This window comes from Lepidochelys olivacea, assembly GCF_965140295.1.
Source record: "Lepidochelys olivacea isolate rLepOli2 genome assembly, chromosome: 5".
Classification (NCBI taxonomy): domain Eukaryota; kingdom Metazoa; phylum Chordata; order Testudines; family Cheloniidae; genus Lepidochelys; species Lepidochelys olivacea.
In genome coordinates, this window is record NC_140415.1 from 25,187,937 (window position 1) to 25,210,143 (window position 22,207).

Here is a 22,207-nt window from a genome sequence, read left to right on the forward strand (position 1 = left end):
AAAAGTTTCCATGCAGCTTGCAGAGATTTCACTTTTGGCGCTGTGCCTTTTAATTTCTGTTTAACTAACCTCCTCATTTTTGTGTAGTTCCCCTTTCTGAAATTAAATGCTACCGTGCTGGGCTGCGGTGGTGTTTTTCCCGCCACAGGGATGTTAAACTGAATTATATTATGGTCACTGTTACCAAGCGGTCCAGCGATATTCATCTCTTGGACCAGATCCCATGCTCCACTTAGGACTAAATCCAAGAATTGCCTGTCTTCTTGTGGGTTCCAGGACCACCTGCTCCAGGAAGCAGTCATTTAAGGTGTCAAGAAACTTCATTTCTGCATCTGTCCTGAGGTGACATGTACCCAGTCAACATGGAAATAGTTGAAATCTACCATTATAATTGAGTTTTTTATTTTAGTAGCCCCTCTAATCCCCCTGAGCATTTCAGTCACTATCACCATCCTGGTCAGGTGGTCAGTAATATATCCCTACTGCTATATTCTTCTTATTAGAGCATGGAATTACTATCCATAGAGATTCTATGGTACAGTTTGGTTCATATAAGATTTTTACTTCATTTGATTCTACGCTCTCTTTCACATATAGTGCTACTCCCCCACCAGCACGACCTGTTCTGTCCTTCCGATATATTTTGTACCCTGGTATTACTGTGTCCCATTGATTATTCTTATTCTACCAAGTTTCTGTGAAGCCTATTATATCAATATCCCCATTTAATACGAGGCACTCTAGTTCACCAATCTTATTATTTAGATTTCTAGCATTGGTATATAAGCACTTTAAAAACTTGTCACTTTTTAGCTGTCTGCCATTACGTGATGCAATTGAATAGGACTCTTTTTCATTTGAGTGTTTCTCATCAGATCCTACCTGTATTTGATCATTTTCCATCCTCCCATCCTTACTAGGACATAGAGAATCTCCATAAATAGATCCTCCCCTTAGGGATGTCTCTGTCCAAACGGACATTTCTTTTTAATTATATAGCTACAAACACCACAATATACTCTTTTTATAGGGCAGGTTTCTGGAGGAAATAATCAAGAGAAAAGTTAACAGCTTTTACATAATTACTACATATGACAATTGGTCCCAAACTTTTCCTGTCATGCCCCACCCTTACCAGTACTGGAATCTGGCCATGCCACCCCCTATTCCTGCACAGTTGGCTCAGCAGACGAGCTTGGGTTGAAAGTGGAGCTGGAGGCAGAACTGGGGATGGGGGCGGAGCCGGGACCCGGGGGCGGAGCCGGGACCCGGGGGCGGAGCCGGGACCCGGGGGCGGAGCCGGGACCCGGGGGTGGAGCCTCGGCTGGGGCCAGAGCTATGGCTGGTATGGGTGCTGGAATTAGTGCTATGGGGAGTGCTGCAGCACCCCCTGACTTCAAGTGGCTTCCCTTATATACAGGGTTTACAGTTTGGTTCAGTGGCACTCAGCACCCCCACTATCATAACTGTTCCAACACGCCTGGGGGTGGGGCCAGGGTGGCATTCCTTCCTTGGCCCCTGTGGGGGCCGGCCCAGGCCCCACTGTGCCCCCCTGAATGTTCCTCTGCACCCCCATACGGGTGTTTTTGGGAACCACTGACATGAGATCAAATTTCAATATTGGGTGTCTAACGTGTGCCTACGAAGTGTGTACACATAAACATAAACAGGTACATGTATATTCAGAATACACATTTGCACATGCAAAAAGGGTATGCCATGCAGAAATACTCATTTATGCATGCAATTTCTTCATTTGCATGTGAACGTATGCATCTTGTGAGCGCATATATTTTGCCGTTACAGTTTACTATAGAAGCTGTATTTTTTAAATGTTTGCCTTTTCCGTCTTGCAAAAGGTAATTTCTTTATCTATGACAGTTGTTTTTTTTTTGTTGTTGTTGTTTTGGTGCCTGATGAATCATACAAATAGATTTTAGAGTCTGAAGAATGTTTACTTTAGCTAAATTTAAGCCAGCCTTCCTGATTCATGCTTTTTAATTAGTAATGGGGCCAGCCTCAGAATTTCACATTGCACAATTTTCATGAGAATAGACAGGGTAAAACTATGAATTAAGGAATTGTGGAAGATTTTTAGCCACTGGTGTTGCATTAGCTTTCCACTATGCTAATCTGATTCTTCAATTCCTTTTCTTCTGGGATGCACTTACAGTATTATCTCCTTTTTATTTCATAGAATATCAGGGTTGGAAGGAACCTCAGAAGGTCATCTAGTCTAACCCCCTGCACAAAGCAAGACCAATCCCCAATTTTTGCCCCAGACCCCTAAATGGCCCCCTCAAGGATTGAACTCACAACCCTGGATTTAGCAGGCCAATGCTCAAACCACTGAGCTATCCGTGTCCCCCCAGTGTATGTCATTCTTTCATCTGCTAATTGTTTACCTTTTGGATCCCTTTATGATGTACCTGCTTTGCATGTACTCTGACATTTTAATTTCCTAGCCACCTAATGAATGTATTCTACTTCCTCTGTTTGCGGTCTCATCAATCTCTCTATTTTATTACGTTCCTTTGTTAAATAAGACCTTGTGGCCAAAACATCTGGGTTCACAGCCAATACATTCTGTTTGCAAAATATTTTTTCTTAACATGTTGTTTTAAATAGAAATGAGGCAGAGAAAGGACATATTAATGCCAGAGGGAATAATGCAACTTAGAATCTGAGGAAGCTTTCCGCCCACTGATTGTAGGCAGACCAGGTGTATTCTACCTTTCCCTAACAAATTTCCATTATTATGGACATTGTTAGTTCCCTTGCACAACCCAGGATATTATTTCCCAGTATTTGCAATGTAGCTTGCTTCATTTCTCAGTCAGGTTACTGTGCAGACACAGAATTTCTTGGGTGCCACCCACCTGCTTCAACAGGTGGGGGAAGTTGATGGGGGTCAGTGGTGAAAGGGGACAATCCCAGCAGGGAAGGATGCACTTGCAAAGGGACTCTAAGTAGCTTCTCCCTGCGGAAATCTCTGGCTCCCATTGGCCGGCTGGAGGGAAGGGGTGCTGATTGGCCAGCATTCCCCAGCTCTCATAATTTGACCTGGTGCATCTACAATGGCTGGGAAGGGCCCTATGTTCCTGGGCAGCCCTGCCAGGGTGGGGCAGTTGCCTTAGCCCTCCCACCTCTTCCACTATTCTCTGGGGAAGGGGATGGGGGTCATGTGGTGCTGCTACCAGGTGGCCCTGTGGGAGCTGAGTCTGTTGCCTTGCCCCCCCGCCACTGCACATGGGAGGAGAGGCCATGGGCGTACTGTAGCTGCCGGGGGAGTGCAGTGCTCCTTGTGTCATGCTACACCACCCCCATTTCTGGTGGAGGGAGGGGAAGGGCTCATGAGCCTTTGGCCAACGGTACAGCCTGCAGGTGCCCGCTCCAGGAGTTGCTCTGCAGGAACCAGGCAAAATGCCTAGTCCCTTCCCCCTGCCCTCTCCTTGGGGCAAAGCAGTAGGCATAGGTAGTAGGGGTACCCTCCTGCAGGGACCCAGCCCTGTCCTAATGGAAGCACTGAGAGTGGTGGCCTCAGAGGTGGGCAAGGGTTCACTCGGGCAGCTTTGCCAGGGAATTGTGGACCTGGGATCGCAGTCCTGTGGGGAAGGATGTGCTCCATCTTTGCAGGAGTGGAGTTTTGGTGAGGACCAATGGCCTGCCACAGGCATCAAAGGAGAATCACACACTGAGGGGAGCAGCTGGGCAGGACATGGGACCTTGGCAGGGACCGTTCTTTTTTCAGGATACTGGTGAACTGGAAGAATGCCTAGTATGAGATCATGAACCCCTCATACAGGAGGTCCACAGGATGGATTCAGGGTCTGAGTTCGAAGCTAGTGAGGGTCCAAGTCTCACTGAGGTGGACAAGGATGCCAAGGAGTGGATGAGCCACCCTGGGCCTGTGCCTCACTTCCATAACCTGCCAAGAGTCCAACAGGCATCCTCAGGATGCAGCAGGGGGAGGAAGGTGAGAGTTCACCAACAGGTTGCAGATAATGAAGGAGGGGATTGGCACTCAGAATTGGGCAAGGGTGGTGGCCCAGGTCCCTCCTCCATCAGAATGCACCACCTAAAGGATATGGGGAGAACTGGCAAAATCATTGGCATTGGAGGCCCATAAGTTGGATAGCCTGCCTGACAAGAGTGGGCTCCTCTCAGATGAGGAAGTAACACTGTCAAAGTTTAGGGGTGGGACTCAAATCCCACACAGGAATATGGCACATTTAGAGAGGGACCTCACCCTGGCTCCAGGTGGTGTCATTCCTAATGAAACACGGGCAGGAGACAAGGCAGCTAATGCCCATAGAGCTTATGCAGGATCCAATCACTTACTCAAGAATAATCTGTTGACAGGGGCTAAGAAAAAGATTTGGAAAAGGGAATTTGTGGCTATATTTACCTTGCTGTTCGGGGACAAGCAGACAAAACAAGGGGGCAAAATACTCAAAAATGAGGACAAACCCCACAGACCTAAGATGCCTCCAACTCTTGAGAACTTGTCTGCAGCCTTTCGCATTTATGTGAGTATAATTTGTGTGAGTATCCCGAGAGCGTATTTCCTCATTCCAGTATAGAACTTAATAGCGAGGGCTTGTGCTACATGGTTGGATTGCATGGTTAAGATATGACCAAGAATTTAGACAAAGGGCAGCAGAGGAACCTGGGGTAAAACAGACTGGGAACTTTGGCTGGAGCATATGACTCCTTATCACTCCATCCAGCTGGCATTTACAGACAGCAGGTGGACAATGCCAAAGCCTTGTTATCAAAATGCAGCTATCCAGGCCAATGTGTGCTTTTGCATTTAATGAGGAGAGGTTTTCGATCCCAGTGCAGGTATAAACACCACTGTATGAGGGGTGGGGGTCAGCAGAGTACACTCTTCTGTTGTGGGGGAAAGGGGGGCTCCAACAGGGCAGTAGGAAAGGGGGTCCACAAGGTTCCAGTGTTTCAGGAGATGCTACAGGCGGAGGCAGTAATCATGGAAAAGGCTCCTTCTCCAGTCAACGGTGGTTTACGGGGGGGGGAAAGTTGCAGTTTATTTAGGAACAGATTTTCAGGTGGTTTTCAAAGCCCATGTGAGGGTATGAGGTGCCACTCTTGGTCAGAGAACTTGAAATCAGAATGCAAAGAGTGAATGCAGGCTTATCCATCACCTGTCCCATCCTTAGGGCTCATCGGTAAATGATTACGCTGACCTGCAGCTGTTCAGTGAGATACGTGTCATTTGATACTCTGCTAGCCATGGTTAGGGAATGTGGCCCTGAGGCAATGTTGGCAAAATATGACATCAAGTCTGCATTTCAGTTGCTACCACTACATCCCAGGGACTTTAACTTGCTTGAGTTTCAGTTTGAAGATCATTACTGTTTTGATAAAGCCAAGCCTGATATCCTTGTCATGTGCCACTTTCAAAAGATTCGGCTTCATGTTGGAGTGGGTGATGTATGAGACTGGCCTGCATCACCCCGTGCACTACCTTGACAACTTCTTATTTGCAGGAAGATTAGTGACAGGCAACTGCAAATACATGCTTCGGGCATTTCAGAACCTAGCTGAGCACCTCAAGGTCCTCCTTGCGATGGAAGAAGAAGAACTGAAAAAAAAATCCCAGAAGGCCCTGCCCAAAGTTTAACATACCTGGGCATTGACCTGGACTCAGTTCAGAGTGTCTCCATGATATCTACAGAGAAGTTGGAATCAGTCAGGGTGCTGATACAGGCTTTCAAAGGGGCAAAGAAAATGACTCTGTGGGAACTACAGGTGGTCATGGGGCATCAAAACTTTGCATGACAGGTGGTGGCCCGCAGTCAGGCATTTTGTGCCCATCTGGCATCTGCCTCCTCTGGAGTGTGAAAACCCTACCATTTTATCAGAATGACAAGGGAAATGAAAGAAGACGTAAGTGTGGGAAAGGTTCCTGGAAAAGTTTAATGGGGTTTCAATATGGTATTTGGAGCTATTGCTCAAGATGGAGCTGCAGATACAATCCGATGCCTTGGGAAGCATAGGTTTTGGGGCTTACTTTCAAGGAGAGTGGTATGGGCAGAGGTGGCCAGAAATCTGGGTGGCTCACGATATTACAAGGGACATCGCCTTCCTCAAATTTTTTCCTATGCTAGTGAGAGTCACTATTTGGGGAGAAAACTTCAAGAATAAAAATGTCCGTTTCTGGTGCAATAACACAAGCTGTGGTTCATACTGTAAACTGACACATGGCTAAGACTGCACTGGTAATGAGGCTGTTGGGGGGGCTTTCATTTTACACTGCCTAAGATTTAACATCATTTTTCACACAGTGCATGTCTTGGGGCGAATAATGTTGTCAATGCTCTCTCTCAATTTCAGGACAACAGATTCTTGGCACTCACCCCACTGGCCAGCAGGAGTTCAGTGATACAGCACAGGGACATCCGTGACAATTGTTTGGAAGTTTTCAGGGATGATGGCATACCTCTGTCAGATGAAGATGTTGATATATGGCTATGGGATGTGAGGGAATGGAATGGGGCAGGAGTTGTGATATCAAGCCGCATGGCTGGAGCGGGAGAGAGCAACCAAGCTAGTCACTAGCGCTCCTTGCAGCTGGTTTCCAGCACAGTTAAGAAAATAAAATGAACATTTCCCAGAAGTAAAAGACCTGGGTGTCTTGGGATAGGGTGAGATGTTGTGGCCATCATGGGAAGAGGTCCCCACCCTGCTGCACCCTCTGTCTCCCTCGAGGTGGGGAGGGTGCTAGGTCTTGAAAGAGCTGAGTCTTGTGTGTAGGCTGAGGAGAGCCTACCCTGAGTTATGGGATATATGGTAATGGGCCCTGTAACCCTTGCAGTAGCTACGGGTTATATGGTAAGGAGCCCTGTAACCCTCTAACTGGAACCAGTTAAACACCTGGCATAGGAAATATGGGTGGGTAGTGCCCCTCCCTTGTTAAAGTTTAATAAAATTGCAGCCTGCTGTTTAAAATCTATCCATGTTTTATATCCTCATTTTGCTGCTGTGTCTGCAACAAAAACAGAAACAATAAGCTTCACTGGAGTGAGACCTGGGCTGTATCACTGCTTCATTATCAGGAATTGTTGGCCGGGAAGCATTAGTCAACTGGAATGATCCACTAGAGTGAGCTAGAGGGCAACATATTGCCAGAGTGCGTATGGTAAAGGGTTATCAATAAAGTGTTCTATGGTGTAAAGTGTCTCCATAAAAAAAAAAAAAAAATGGACCCGTCTTACCCAGTGGATATGCTCCGCGTTCAATGTAATCTGCTGAATTTAGTGAAAATAAACATTCTTACTACTCTTCAATCTTGTAAACTCTGCAGATTGGACAGGCTGCTAAGAGAGCGAGTAAGATAGATTCTTTCTTCTTGTACATAATCAACAGGTTTGTTTGTTAAGAGTTAATCAGGTATGCCTGGGCAAACTTACTGAAGACAACCTGGTTGCATAGGTATAAATGGAGTTATAATTTAGCCTGCAGAACCTTTATTACTGGTGATGATGTACCCATTGGAAAGAACCAGTTTTCTACTCAGATCCTAGAATTTCAGCTGGAAAGTCATCAGTTTACTTGTAAACAGAGCATGTTTGATACAGAACTTATTGAGAAGTAATAAGCATGAAACACCAAAATGCCATTTTTACAGAAAAGAAATTTACTTCAAGCACATATATATGAGCAGGAGTAATTTTCTCACATCTAGAAATGAGGGCTGGGACTTTCTCACTGTACATTTCTAACTGGGATAAAATTTAGCTAGCCTGTCAAACTCCTCATTGCTTGTGAATCTAAATAATCAGAAATAAGAAGGTACTTTAGAAGTATGTACACAATAAGGAACAGGGTCAAGTGGGAGCTCCTGTTTACAACAAATTTAAAATTAATAAAAGGATATGTGATGAGTTTTTTACCTAGTTTATAATTAATCTGTGGAATTCACTCCAAAAAGATATCGCCGTGAGAAACAACTTAGTAAGATTTAAAAAAAAGGATTAGACCTACATATGATTAACAAGAATATCTGCAGTTGTTATATACAGGATATAGACTGTCTTGCTTCAAGCTAGACAGCATGGCGTGTTTTTTTTTTTTGTTTAACAATAGTCTTGTAAGAGAAAAGCCATTTTCTTCTGATCCATCTAGTAATAGCCACTGTTGGACACAGGACACGAAACAAGATGGATTAGGAAAATAACTGAAATACAAATGCAAGCCCAATTAAAATTGATAAATTAAATCAAGGTTTCTTCTTGCTGATTTAAATCATGACAAAATTGGTGACTTAAATTGTTTTGATTTAAACCATTCAACTCTATATACACCCCCAAGGACTATAGGAAGAATGAAACTTGCTAGTATTGATGGGATAAATTGGTGAAAGGGTGAATCAAAACTATGGAACATAGAACTTTATGGGAAGGATCTGTAAAGGCAACAGACTGAATGGTCTCAAATGGACCACAGATACTTATATACATGGAAAAACATACTAAAATCAATGTAAGTCACTACATGAAGAATGGTAAGGAACTATGCTGTCCTTTATAGCACAACTTTATCATGCTCTCACATCAATTCATCATTTTTTTATTGAAATTTTAAAAGTTTGAAAACTGTATATGCATGTGAGATGATTAGATGCCCTGTTTTGTGGATCAGATTTAATGTTTCCAAAAATATTGTCTCTTAGAGAACCATGAGAACCTTGTTTGCCTGGGGCTCATAAACTCATGGCTAAACACCATGAAAAGCAGCTTTATCCTGACATCTGTATTACTACTTGAGGGAGTGCTGACGACAAAGCCACCAACTTCCAAGCAACACTGAAGCATACTCCATTTGTTATGGGGCCTGTGCTTAATCACTGTTGCCCAGTGCTTACTGTTTGTGGACAACCTGTTCTATAATACCTCCATTGAGAACACATTTTAAAATCTCTTTTCACTAAAAACTAAATACATACCTAGCCATAATTGTATCAAGAGAGCAGATTTCAAAGAATGGTTATGTACAGTAACTTGTTCTTTGAAATGTGGTTCATACGTGTAGTCCACCCAGGTGTGTGCGCACCCAGCATACCTGGAGAATTTTCTGTAGCAATACCTGTCAGGGAAGCACACATGCCGTATACCTCCTTCTGGCCCCTTCCACGGCTATTTAGTGTCGGCGTCGCTCCAATCCTCCTCAGTTTGTTTGCACCAGAATATAAGGCCAGAGACTTCAATGCTGAGGGGTTGGAGGGAGGGTTGTGGAATGTGTGTGAACCACATCTTGAACAGCTACAGGTACGTAACTGTCCTTTCTTCTTTGAGCAGTTCTCACATGTATTCCACTCAGGTGACTTCCAAGCAGCTCAGATAGGAAGTGGGGCTTGGATCTACCTGAATAGTGATTGCAAAACTGTTTCTCTGAAACTTGCATCATATCTGGAAGCAATCTGATAACATAATGCTGAAAAGGTATGTATGGAAGATCACGTAGCAGCCCTACATATGTCTGTGTTAGACTGTGTTCTTGTAGACTGAGCTAAGAGCACTTCTGGAGAAGGAAGTTATGCTACCCAATAGTCTGTTGTGATGCAAGCTGCAATCCACCTGGAAATAGCCGGTGCTGAAACTGCATAGCCTTTCTTTCTATCAGCATATGGAACAAAAAGGCAAAGGAGATGCTCAAAAGGGCTTAGTGTCGTCTAAGCCTAAGAAAACTAATGCTCTTCTCTCATCTAACATGTGAAGATGCTGCTCCTCACTACTGAAGTGCAGCTTTGGGAAGGTAAGTGTATCATTTGGTTCAGATGAAAGGATGATGCAGCTTTTGTCAAAAACTTACGAGGTGGCTGTACGGCCATCTTAACTTTGAAGAACTGGGCATACGGAGGGCCTGACATAAGGGCCTGAATTTCTCTCACTCTTCCGAGGGAAGTTATTGAAATGAGAAAAGCAATATTTTGAAAAAGGTCAGCCAGAGAGCAATTAGCTAAAGGTTCATATGGAGGGTCCATAAGAGATGCCAGCACTGCATTTAAGTCATACATAGGAACAGGAGGTTAGAGTCGAATAATACCTTTGAGAAACTGAACCGCCATTGGATTAGACTGAATCGGTTCTCAAACTTCATTGCACGTGACCCCCCCCTTCTGACAACAAAAATTACTATACGACCCCAGGAGGGGGGACCGAAGCCCAAGCCCACCCTATCCCTGCTGCTCCAGGTGGGGAGGGGAACGGGTGATGGGGGGGGGGCAGGCAAAGCTGAAGCCCAAGGACTTCTTCCCTGGGCAGGGGACTTGTAACCTTAGCCCTGGCCAGTGGGGTTCGGGCTTTGGCTTCAGCCCCGGGTGGTAGGGCTCGGGCTTCGGCTTCAGCCCTGGGCGTTGGGGCTCGGGCTTTGGCCTCGGCCCCAGCAAGTCTAACATCAGCCTTGTGATCCACTTTGGGGTCCTGACCCACAGTTTGAGAACCCCTGGATTAGAGAACACCGACTTTCCCTCATTGAAAATCACCAAAGTTGCAGCTAAGCTGACCTGCAGGGAACTGAGAGAAAGCCCTGAAGCCCTGTCTCTCTCACAGAAATAGGCACCTAAGTCCAGGCTGCAGAGAGGTGCATAACTCTGTTAGCAATTTTCAGCTGTGAACCTCCCCTGCAGTTAGGTACCTATGCTGTTTTAACAAGAAGCCCCAGTGGCAGGAGGGGAGGAGGAGCTCCCTCATAGCTTTTAACTCAGTTCAAGTTTCCCCTCCACCTGAGATGGGTAAGTGATTTGAATAGGGACTTGCCACCTCTCAGGTGAGTGCCCTAGCCATTGGGTTATGTGTCAGGTTAAGATTTTGTCACAGTTATTTTTAGTAAAAGTCACAGACAGGTCACAGACAACAAACAAAAATTCATGGAAGCCCATGACTAGTTTGTGACTTTTACTAAAAATAATGGGGGGCTGAGAGGCTGACTACTGGGGAGGGTGATTAACAGGCCCAGGGCCCCCATTGCCGCTGGCATGGGGCTGAGTACTCCAGGGCTCCTGCCACCCCTGGCATGGGGCTAAAGCACAAAATGTCATGGATGTCTCTGAAAATCACAGAATCTGTGACTTCCATGGCCTTGGTGACAACATCTTATCCTTAGTTATGGGGTATTCTGATGTGGGGCTTCCCTTAGTCTATTGAAGCTATTGTACTCTGGGTAAATACCTGAAGAGTCATTGGTACAGTGGGCTAGATCCCGGGTCTCCCACATCCTGGGTGAGTGCTCTAACCACAGGCTATAGAGTAACTCTCCTGCATAGTCATTCTCATTCGCTCTCTCTCCCAGCATCCCCCAGTGACTCTGAGTATGTATCCAGAGTGCAATGGCTTCCACAGGAGAGACTGAGGGAGCCCCCACATCAGAATATCCCAAAGCCCACTGGTTAGGGCATTCACCTGAGAAACGGTAGATCTTTTTTCAAATCCCTTTTTCCCCTCAGGCAGAGAGAGGACTTGAATCCCAGATGAGTACCCTAGCCACTGGGCTAAAAGCTATGAGGGAACTCCTCCCCCACTTCCCTCCTGTTCTGTTTGAATGTGCCTGAAGGGCTGGATCCATTGGGCGTGCTCAGAGGATGCCTATGAGATCAGATTCCTTCATGCAACTTAGGCAGCCAAACACTGGTCTTCCCCTGGTCTGTGAGTTGCTCTGGGGCTGAGGCAGAACATAGGTGTCTGGATGCCTAGCAGGAGGCAGTAGTGAACATGATCTGAAACAGAAACATGGGCCTAAAGGGAACTTTTACAGCAAAAACTTAAGAACTTAGGTGAGACTTTTGTGCATTGCAGTGGTGCCAAAACTGAGACTTAGGCACCCAAGTCCCTCTTTTAGGTGCCTAATTCCTTTTGTGCACTCAAGCCTTAAGCACTTAAAGGTCCAATGGGAGTTAGGCACCTAAATACCTTTAATCTGGTCCTAAGTCTCCAAGTGCCTGAGTCACTTTTGACAATGGAACTTAGGCACTTAAATATTTTTTTATCCTGCACCTAAATAGATAAGTATCATTATTCCCATTTTACAGATGGGGAACTGAGGAACAGAGAGATTAGTGGTTCACCCCAAACACACTGAGTCCCAGTCTAATGCCTGTATCACATGACCATTCTTCCTCTCTGAATAAAAAATTAAGCTAATAAACAACAATCTTTCATTCTGTCAGTTTCATGGCTATTGAAGACTCTGTTTCACTCCCCTGCCAGGTTTGCATGTTTGTCACTTTGGGATCTCAACTTTCTTGGCAATTTCTTCTAAGAGGGAGAGAAACATGGCCATAAAGTTACAGAGAATGAAAATTAAAAACAGCTCTTGAAATACTAAGTAAATCCAGTATTAGAATCCATAGAGCCCCAATATCAAGGTATTTTACTGTGATATAACTGATTTAGCACTATTAATACATAATGTATCCATAAAATTTAATAAAATCTAGCATCCTACCTATAGGATTCATTTATGTGAGGGAGTCTTCTTGGTAATGTTGTTCATGTATGCCTGATCAGTTGATTATCTATGAGAAGAAAGAGAAGTCACTTTACTATTAAAGAGAATGAGAATGATATTTTCTATGCAAAAATATGCCAGAGGCAACAGTTATTGTTGGTGTAAGCAGATATAAAACATTGACTTCAATGCAGCAGCATCCACCTATACCACTGATGAATTTGGCCCTACAAATTTACATACAAACCCCAGCATTTTTATTCAATTAAAAAGAATTGGGAGAAATAATGAAAATCAGTGGAAAACAGTGTAATGCTGTATCCTTTTCTGTCATAAGTACTGTACCACTGAAAGGAACAATCAACGAGTTTCAGAATGCACAGTTTACATTCATCATTCGTACACTGAAGCTGACTGTCTTACAGAAAAAGCATTGTATTTAACTAAATTTTCCCTGTTACCCTTCCTCGGGTGGTAAGCCTTTGCTTTCAGTGCTCTCACAGCGAATGACTAACTGATACAAGGCTTGATGGGCAGTTTGTGTTCCAGTGAGGAATAAAAAGTTACATATGAAACTACCAGCCCAGTCTAATTTACTTATAAAATTAGTTATAAATGTACTTATAAAACCTTTTCATTAGATACAGATTGAAATAAAACAAAATATTTTTACATTTAGCATGAAGGACAATCTAGATAAAGTATGGAACGTGTGTGTGGGGGGGAGGGGCTGGACTACAAGTCAACAGGGTATTCTTGTGTTTAACTCCATTTCAATAAAGCTAATGAGAGAGAGCAAATTTAACTGAGGAAAGTGAACTGTGTTTCTCTTTTTGTGTGTTTATGTAATAATCTAGATGTCATAACACTGAATAAGGCAGAAATACATGTTTATGTTGAAGGCAAAACTGGACTTAATTATCCAGATGACATGATGTAAAAAGTACATTAAGGTGGAGCTCAACAATGCAGGAACATTATCTCTATTTTACACAGAACAGAAATCAGGTGCCAGATTCATTCTGGGGATAATAGATTTAGTGGAGTTATACCAGGGATAAATTTGGCCAATACTGCCTAAAAAACAGAAATTACAAAAGAAGCTTGAAAATACGAGCTGCCTTGGAGTTCTAGGCTATTTCATAGGGAATAGCTTTTTCAAATCAGCGTTCATCATTATCTGTTGCAGATTGTTGAGTTTAAATGGGTTTCCTCCTACATTTCCCAGCTTCTATTCCTTGGTCATGCAGCAAAAGCATATGGCTATCTCCTGCCACTGAATTTTACTCTGAACTCCTGATTGATTTCAATAGGAAGAGTTCTACACATGCACTGATGGAGGACTGCCCCCTAATGTCTCATTTCTGACATTAAAAAAGTCATTTTCACCTAAAGCCAGGGTGGTGTCATAAACACAGAATTGTTCATAGGATCATAGATTTTAAGGCAAGAAGGAGTCATTCCAATCATCTTGTGTGACCTCCTGTATGACACAGGCCAAAGAACTTCACCCTATTATTTTTGCATCAGAGCATTATGGCTGAGGCAGGTCTGGGGCAGACAAAGAACTAACATGGACTACAGGAAAATAAAGTTCTTATCCAAGCACAAATATGACCAACAGTAGCACAAGCAGAGAAAATTACTGGCTACGTAAATTGCTGTTTGTTTAAATGCTTTCTTTTTCAAGAGGACCTCAGTGAGAGACACTCTCTTCAAGTAACTTATTCTTTGTACTTTCCTGAGTACATGTTGTACGTTCAAGCTTGCATTACTTGACTGATTGTGGAGTTGTTCATTAAGAGTACTGAACTTTCCAAAAAAAAAAAAAAAGAAAAAGTCACTGCTCTAAACAAGTTAATATGAAAATGCAAAGCCCTGTTACTTGCAGTGGTGAACATTCCCCAAACTGCCTGGTAAAAGCGGTTTACAAAAAGCCTACTGATTAAATGCTAAAAGTCACTAATGCCATAAGCAGATTAAACAGCATGCTGTTTTAATTAAAAGAGACAGAACAATATTATCCTTGTAATCTAAAGCTCAGTAAAAACATTTCTTATGTTAGTATATGAGAGGAACTGCTGGTAATGAATGTGATAAAGCACTATTTGGCTTTTGTTTATATGGTTTAAAATAATTAAAGTAACTCCTTAGGCATCTCTGACTTGAAGTATTATTCTCCATGTCCAGTGAAGATAGGAAAAGCAGTAATGGGCTTAATCTGCAGTAAGGGAGATTTAGGTTAGATATTAGGAAAAACTTGCTAACTATAAGGATAGTTAAACTCTGGAATAGGCTTCCAAGGGAAATTGTGGAATCCCCATTGCTGGAAGTTTTTAAAAACAGGTTGGACAAACACCTGCCAAGGGTACTTGGTCCTGCCTCAGCACAGGGAACTGGATTTGGTGATCTTCTAAAGTCCCTTCCAGCCCTACATTTCTATTATTTCCTTTTATAAACCACCAATTGGATACAGAGGAAGGAAATAAACTCATCATACTTAGCTCTAGTTTTGTTGGCATTTTGTAGGTCTGCTCTTGTACCTGATTTCCGAACATATGCTGTTCACACATTTTGGAACCAGATGGTTTTCCTTAGGTCTTCAGACAGGTGCTGCTGAGCCATAGCATGAATAAAAGAACTGCAAAATGCCCTTCTGAGAAACCAGTTTGCAACAGACAATCAAACTTTCAAACTGCTCTGGTCACCCAGCATGCCAAGCCAATAACTTTGTTTCTGATGCTCTCTCAAAGCTCTGCTCCACTCCATACAGGTGCTCACTAGGAATCCCAGTTCCATCTTCCAGCTGGAGGGCTCCTGTTTAATAACGGGGCTTGTTGGAGAGAAATATTAAAACTCTTCAAGGATACAGCCATACCCTCTGTCTGGATTGAAGTTAGTTCACCCTTTGATCAGCAGTCCAAATTTCATTTCTCTTTTCTAACTTTCCTTGAAGTGAAAGTGGATTAATCATGAACATAATCTGAATGAAAATACAGCACTCACGTGAGCCACCTCCTCTATTCCATCCAGCCTTCCCTTGAAAAAGGCTGGCAGGCAAGCCAAGTTGTGTTTGTTTTTTAAGTAGCAAGAAATGATCCAGAGGATATCGGTTGAGAGATCTAAACATTCGTCTGTGCTCGTTTCCAGAATTCAGATTTGAACTCTGATCTCCAGAGATGGAGTGGTGGTGCATTAACCTATTTATTCTACTCCCCAGAAACTGCCAGAACAATGTCACATCTGGTACTGGTGACCAGATTTCCTGAAGGAGACTTTCAAGTCTTTGACAGCAAAGCACACATGAATCATGCTTCAAGCAGTGCATTAGGGCCAAATACTGCAAACCCTCCCTCATGCACCAAGTACAAAGAGACTACTTACATGAACGATTGCTCACAGAAATGTTTCAGGATTGGCCTTTTGCCAGTATTGATTGTCTGGCAAGGTAAAGTGTAAGAAAAGTGTCTCAATCTTAACCTACTGTTGTGTGAAACACCTCCACTTTGCTTTCCCTTTTAAAATCAGCGTAAGTACTATACAGCATGCTACGATCTGGAGCGTGGCCCTTCCACCCTTCCTGTCTCCTTTTTGGACACACCTCGGTTAAATGATGAAGTAGCCACTTATACTCTAGAGAGAAAAGCATTTCAGGTACTTGTATTTGAAGAAAAAAATATTTCAGGAATAAACAATGTACATCCTGTACTAAAATGAAATCTGCTTTTCATGATTTTCCCTGAGTAGAGTTCAGATTATTTAATGAACTGGGACCAAAATAGCTGAAGACTGAAATACAGGATGCCGTTTCAAGGAACTCAGGGTTATGAGTGCTGTTAGGATATAGATATTCAGGCCTGTCTGTAAAGGCCTATACGCTAAGAATTTAGGTGTATTCTTATCACTTGGCTAGTTATAGAGGTATAAAAGAATCAAAATCACTGTCTGCCGGTGTACGAGCCTTCTCTTACTGTGACAGTCTGAGGCCCTGTTCTTAGGCTAAGGCCTTTGGCTAAGCAACAGAGGCAGCCATAAGCTGGGAAGGAAATGGTCACATCCTCACATTCCAAACTAGTCACATTGAAATAAGGTGCTATTGGGCTGTTAGGAATACAATCCTGTCCTGATAATGACTATTGCCTCCAGAGAAAGGGAAGTGCCTAGAAGATGTAAAAGGAAACTTAGTTTGATAGCATCCTGTCTGGCAAGAACTCACTTATCAATAGCTGGGATGTGAAATCCTCACTTCTGTATTGTTTTGTCATTATAGTTCCCACTTTGCTATTGTTTGTCTGTATAATCTCTATCTGGTTCTGTGATTGTTCCTGTCTGCTGTATAATTTTGCTGGGTGTAAACTAATTAAGGTGGTGGGATATAATTGGTTACACAATCATGTTACAATATGTTAGGATTGGTTAGTTAAATTTCAGTAAAATGATTGGTTAAGGTATAGCTAAGCAGAACTCAAATTTTACTATATAGTCTGCAGTCAATCAGGAAGTGGGTGGGTGTGGGGGGAAATGGGAACAGGGAATGGGGGTGGGGAAATTGGAATCATGTTTCGCTAAAGGGGTAAATGGAAACAGGGACACAGGTAAGCCTCTGTGGTGTCAGAGCTGGGAAGGGGGACACTAAGGAAGGAAACTGGAATCATGCTTGCTGGAAGTTCACCCCAATAAACATCGAATTGTTTGCACCTTTGGACTTCGGGTATTGTTGCTCTCTGTTCATGTGAGAAGGACCAGGGAAGTAAATGAGTGAAGGAATAAGCCCCCTAACAAGTGCAATTCTTCTTCTTTGGCTAACCCTCGATGCGAGGATGATGTCTGCCAAGGGGGTACATTGATGAGTTTTTAAGTGGCTGAGGAGCCCAATTCTTGCCCTGCAGATTTTCCCAGAGAAGTGACTGGTGTAATCTTGGAGGATACATAGTTGTTGGCTGGAGTGTTGTGCCTTTTCTTTCCTCCTTTGTCGCTTCTCTGTCTCATGAGCACGTTTGTTCTCCCCAAAGTGAGCTGTGGCTTGGTGTATGGTGTGGCACCACTGTGTTCTATTCTGCGCTGAGTCCTCCCAGTTTGTTGGGTTGATGCCTCCCTTTTCAGTAAGTCTTTGAAACGCTTCCACTGCCCTCCGCGAGCCCTTTTTCTTCCCTTAATGAGAGAAGAATACTGGCTTTGGAAGGCAAGTGTCAGGTATATGTACACAGTGGCCAGCCCAGCGGAGTTGGTGTTTCATGACCTGCACTTCTATACTGCTGATGTTGGCTGCAGAGAGAACGCTGGTGTTCGTGTGTCGGTCTTCGCCACTGATCCTGAGAATCCTCCTGAGGCAGTGCTGCTGGAACCACTTCAGATGCTTGAGATGTCATCTGTAGGTTACTCAGGTCTCAATAGAAGAAGGATAGGGATGACAACTGCCTTGTAAACCAAGATCTTGGTACCTGTTTGCAAATCCCTATAATTGAAGACTCATTTGAGTGGTCTTCCAAAAGATGTGCTGGCACAGTGGATCCTGTATTCAATTTCTGTGCCAATGCTGGCTGTTTGGGAGAGCTGGATGCCAAGGTATGGAAAATGGTCTACATTTTCCAAGGGTTCTCCGCTGATGATGATTTGTGGAGTACGAAGAGTAGTGTGTGCAGGTGAGGGCTGGTAGAATACCTTGGATTTCCTGATGTTGAGCCAGTCTGTGATAGGCACCTGCAAAAAGATTTAGGGTGCTTTGCAGGTCGGCCTCTGTGTGTGCAAGAATGACACAGTCATCTGCATACTGAAGGTCAGTGATGCCAATTCTCGTGATCTTAGATTTTGTTTGGAGATGTCAAAGATTGAGGAGTTGGCCATCCATATGATACTCAATCCCGATTCTGTCAGGAAGGATTGCAATTATCAACAAGTCCAACCACAGTGCTTTTGTACTAAACATTCTTAGTTTGCTCCATTTACTATATGAGCAGCTATGGCTGAATTTTCTCCTTGGAACTCAAATTTGAATCCAGGTCCTGTAAAAATTGAGCTTTGGTCTACACTATGTTTATCAAGTTATAAAAGTTTTGTTATAGTGACTAGTGATACCAGAGTTGTGAGAACTTGGAAAACCCTGTTTGTGACAAAGCTCTTCCTCTTCTGCACACCTTTCAGGTGACACATTTGTTTAAGGTTCTAAAGCCTGTCTAATCTTTTGGGTTTTTTCATGCAAGAATAGGATTATTTTCAAGTGAAACAGTTCAATTTTCAAGTAAATGAATATCAAAACTTTTCAAATTCAAATCTGAAATTCCAAATGGGAAATCACATTTAGATGCACATATGTTTTATATAAAACATTAAATTTCTAATGTTGCACAGAGAAGACCTTTGTTTGAATGGAAATAGTGCCATTTCATAAAAGTATAATGAAAAGCACATTTTGTTTTAAAGTATTTGCTATTTTCACATAACATAGGAAAACACATGAACATCAGAAACTTTTGTGCTTGCTCTTTTTATTGTCTGCTTAATATACTGAATGGCCTCCAGTTGGTGGATTTTTTCTAAATCAGTCTAATGGGATTTAATCACCGTAATTCAGATCTCTAGCAAATTTTTTTGCGGCTTCTCTAATTAACACCAGCTGATTTTGCTTAATATCACATTAAAAACAGCTTTAACTGGTTATATCTGGGTAGGTTATATTTTTGTTTGTGATATCCAAGGCTCCTATTCTTATGTAATAGTGTCTTTTATATGCTAACAGCATTCACATTGTGTTTAATCCAAAACAGTATTTTTTCCACATCACCTGAAATAAAAACCTTAGTCAGTCATCAAAACAGTTATTATTTTACTAAACAATAGGAAGGGGGAACCTGTCAGCAAGGATTTTTGGTTAGATAATGACATAATACAGGCTCTTTAATGATGGCTTATATAAAGGCTGACTTTCTACTTACATAAAAGTCATTTTTATTAGAAACTTGATTCCACACCTCCAATCATTTATGTTGGCTGCATCTTCCCATCTCTGTTTCATGGGTTAGTAATGATGCCTTTTATGGCTATGTATGCTTGTTCCTGGATGTGTGCCCTGTTCAGCCCTATTTTACATGATTTAAATTGAAAACACATTGAGAGAATATACATCTATGATTTAAATTATGCTTTTACCTTAACCCCGAGGGCGCCCTATTGAAGCCATGCTGGATACCTGATGTGGTGCTACATATGTTCAAAAAATATTGCAACACATTTTCAAGCTGATCCAGCCCTCTTGTGCTGCTCTAGTAATGTAAATAGAGTTGGCAACTTTCTAACTGAACAAAACCAAACACCCTAGCCCTGCCCCTTCCCTGAGGGCCCCCCCCCCCACTCACTACATTCCCCCTTCCTCGGTAGTTTGGTCTCCCCCACCCTCACTGGGCTGGGGCAGGGGATTGGGGTGCGAGAGGGGGTGAGGGCTCTAACTGGGGGTGTGGGCTCTGGGGTGGGGCCAGAAATGAGGGGTTCAAGGTGCAGGAGGGGGCTCCAGGGTGGGGCAGGGAGTTGGGGTGCGAGAGGGCTCTGGCTGGGGGTGTGGGTTCTGGGGTGGGGCTGGGGACGAGGGGTTTGGGGGTGCAGGAGGGGGCTCCAGGATGGGGGGGTGGGGCTGAGGGATTTGGAATGTGGGAGGGGGGCTGCAGATTGAGGCAGGGGGTTGGGGTGTAGGAGAGGGTACGAGCTCTGGGGTGGGGGTGCGGGCTCTGGGGCGGGGCCGGGGATGAGGGATTCAGGGTGTGGGAGGGGGCTCTGGGCTGGTGCAGGGGCATGCGGGCTCTGCCTGGGGGTGCAGGCTCTTGGGGTTCTGGGTTTGGGGGGCTCAGGCTGGGGCAGGGGCTTGGGGCTCAGGGCTGGGGAGTGGGCTTATCTCAGGTGGCTCCTGGTCAATGGCACAGCGGTGCCAAGGCAGGCTCCTTGCCTGTCCTGGCTCCGCGCTGGGCCCCAGAAGGTCCAGCTCCTAGGCGGGGTGGGGAGGGCAGGAGGCTCCACTCACTGCTCTTGCCCGCAGGCACTGCCCCCCAGCTCCTATTGGCTGTGGTTCCTGGCCAATGGGAGTGTGGAACTGGTGCTCGGGGCGGGGAGCAGTGCACAGAGCCCCGTGGCCCCTGCCTTGGAGCTGGACCTACTGGCTGCTTCTGGGGCACAGTGCGGTGTCAGAACACATAGGATTAGCCGGCCTTAGACCCGCAGCACTGCCGACTGGACTTTTATCGGCCTTTTAACGGTTGTCGGCAATGCCAACTGGAGCTGCTGAGTCCCTTTTCGACCAGGCATTCCAGGCAATAACCAGACACCTGGCAACCCTAAGTGTAAAGCGGCTGTGAACCTGCCCTAACTAGACAGCTGGGAATAGCAGAATCCTTGAGTTGGAACAGCCAGCTCTCTGACACCTGCAAGGTTCCCCAACCTGCTGTGATAGTTGGGCCTACAAAATTTACCCTAATTGTGGGCTCAACTGTAAAATGTAAGTGAATGTTCGTCACAATAACCTATAATAATAAGTGTTGATGGGAAAAGATATGGAAGGGAGACAGAAAGACTGAATTAGTCCAAACAAAAAGGCCTATTGATATAACTCAAGGACTGTGTTAAGATCATTCCTGGTAAACAAGAGGATTTGAGTTCTGAAAATTAATAAACCAAAATTGGTATGTCAGATATTAAGCCCAATTGGTGGACAAAATAATGAGGGGATGGGTTATTCCACCCTTCACTCCTTTTTGGGGTCTTTAAGAAAGAGACTTGGGGAAGAAAAATTGGCTGCTGCAGTGAGCTTCACAATCAGGGCTCCCCTCCTTCCCCCGCCCCCCCATCTGCAGGTACCCTGGACCTTCTTTCTCTTAATCCGGAGAGTTCTTCTGTCCAGACTGGGCCAAAGAAAGGGACCCAGATGACACTGCTACATCCATCAGCTTCAGCTAAACCCCAAATATCACTTGGGGTGTTCCTCTCCTGCCCCACATGTCCTTTTTCTTCCACACCTTATTTCTTATCTTTCCTATCTCTCTCCTTTTGCCTTCTGTGTAATAAGAGTGTGGTTTACCTGGCCAAGACTGTATATTTGGCAAAACTGCTGTAAGCCTGTGACCAGAAAGAGGCAACTAAAAAGCAATGCCCTAAACAGGCTGATGCTGTTACAAGTTTGCCAGGTCTCAGAGTGGCTGACACAATCGTGTGCAGTGCCTGTGTTTCTCCAACAGCAAGGTTGTAAGTGAAACTCAACACCAGAGACAGAAGCTGCATTTTTCTATCTTTGCTGTTCTTTTATCTTCGTGTGTGTGTGTGCGTGTGTGTGTTTTATTTTGTCTTCTAGAAAATGGGATTGGACTTTAACAACAGCAACAACAACAATAGCTGTAGCTCATCTCAATTAACAACTTCTCTTTCCCCCCAAAAAAGAGTTATTACCATCTTTGATATGGTTTAAAGAGACTGTCAGACAAGGGGATTTTTCCTTCTAGAAATGCTCTCCAGCTAAAGGGAAAGGGTACAAGGGATATCATTAAAATGAAAGCCTTATTCAAATACTTAACATTTCAAGTGCTTTAACTGTTTTTCCTTCTTTTCTGTATCTTTAATAAAAAGTGTTAAAGGATTTTTAATGGTGTGTGCACCATGATACTAAGCAGACTGAAGCCTGTGTAGCCCAAATCTTGTTTAAAATGGTTTAATGTTAGACAGTGACTGGGTTAGGTTAACACCTCTGGCCTATATATACCATCTA

At 43.9% G+C, this 22,207-nt stretch overlaps 1 protein-coding gene across 12 annotated transcripts in view; it reads right to left on the reverse strand.

Moving 5' to 3' along the window:
* The window catches only part of PRLR (prolactin receptor), a 318,467-nt gene that overhangs the window by 39,814 nt on the left and 256,446 nt on the right, over nucleotides 1-22,207 (reverse strand). For 9 of the 12 annotated variants that reach the window (XM_084628839.1, XM_084628836.1, XM_084628834.1 and 6 more), the window contains one exon: nucleotides 12,466-12,535. The gene's annotated coding sequence lies outside the window, so the exon portion shown is untranslated. Of the gene's footprint in view, nucleotides 1-12,465; nucleotides 12,536-14,968; nucleotides 15,393-22,207 lie in introns of those variants that run through there. The other 3 variants (XM_084628833.1, XM_084628828.1, XM_084628831.1) reach the window with 3 other exon arrangements.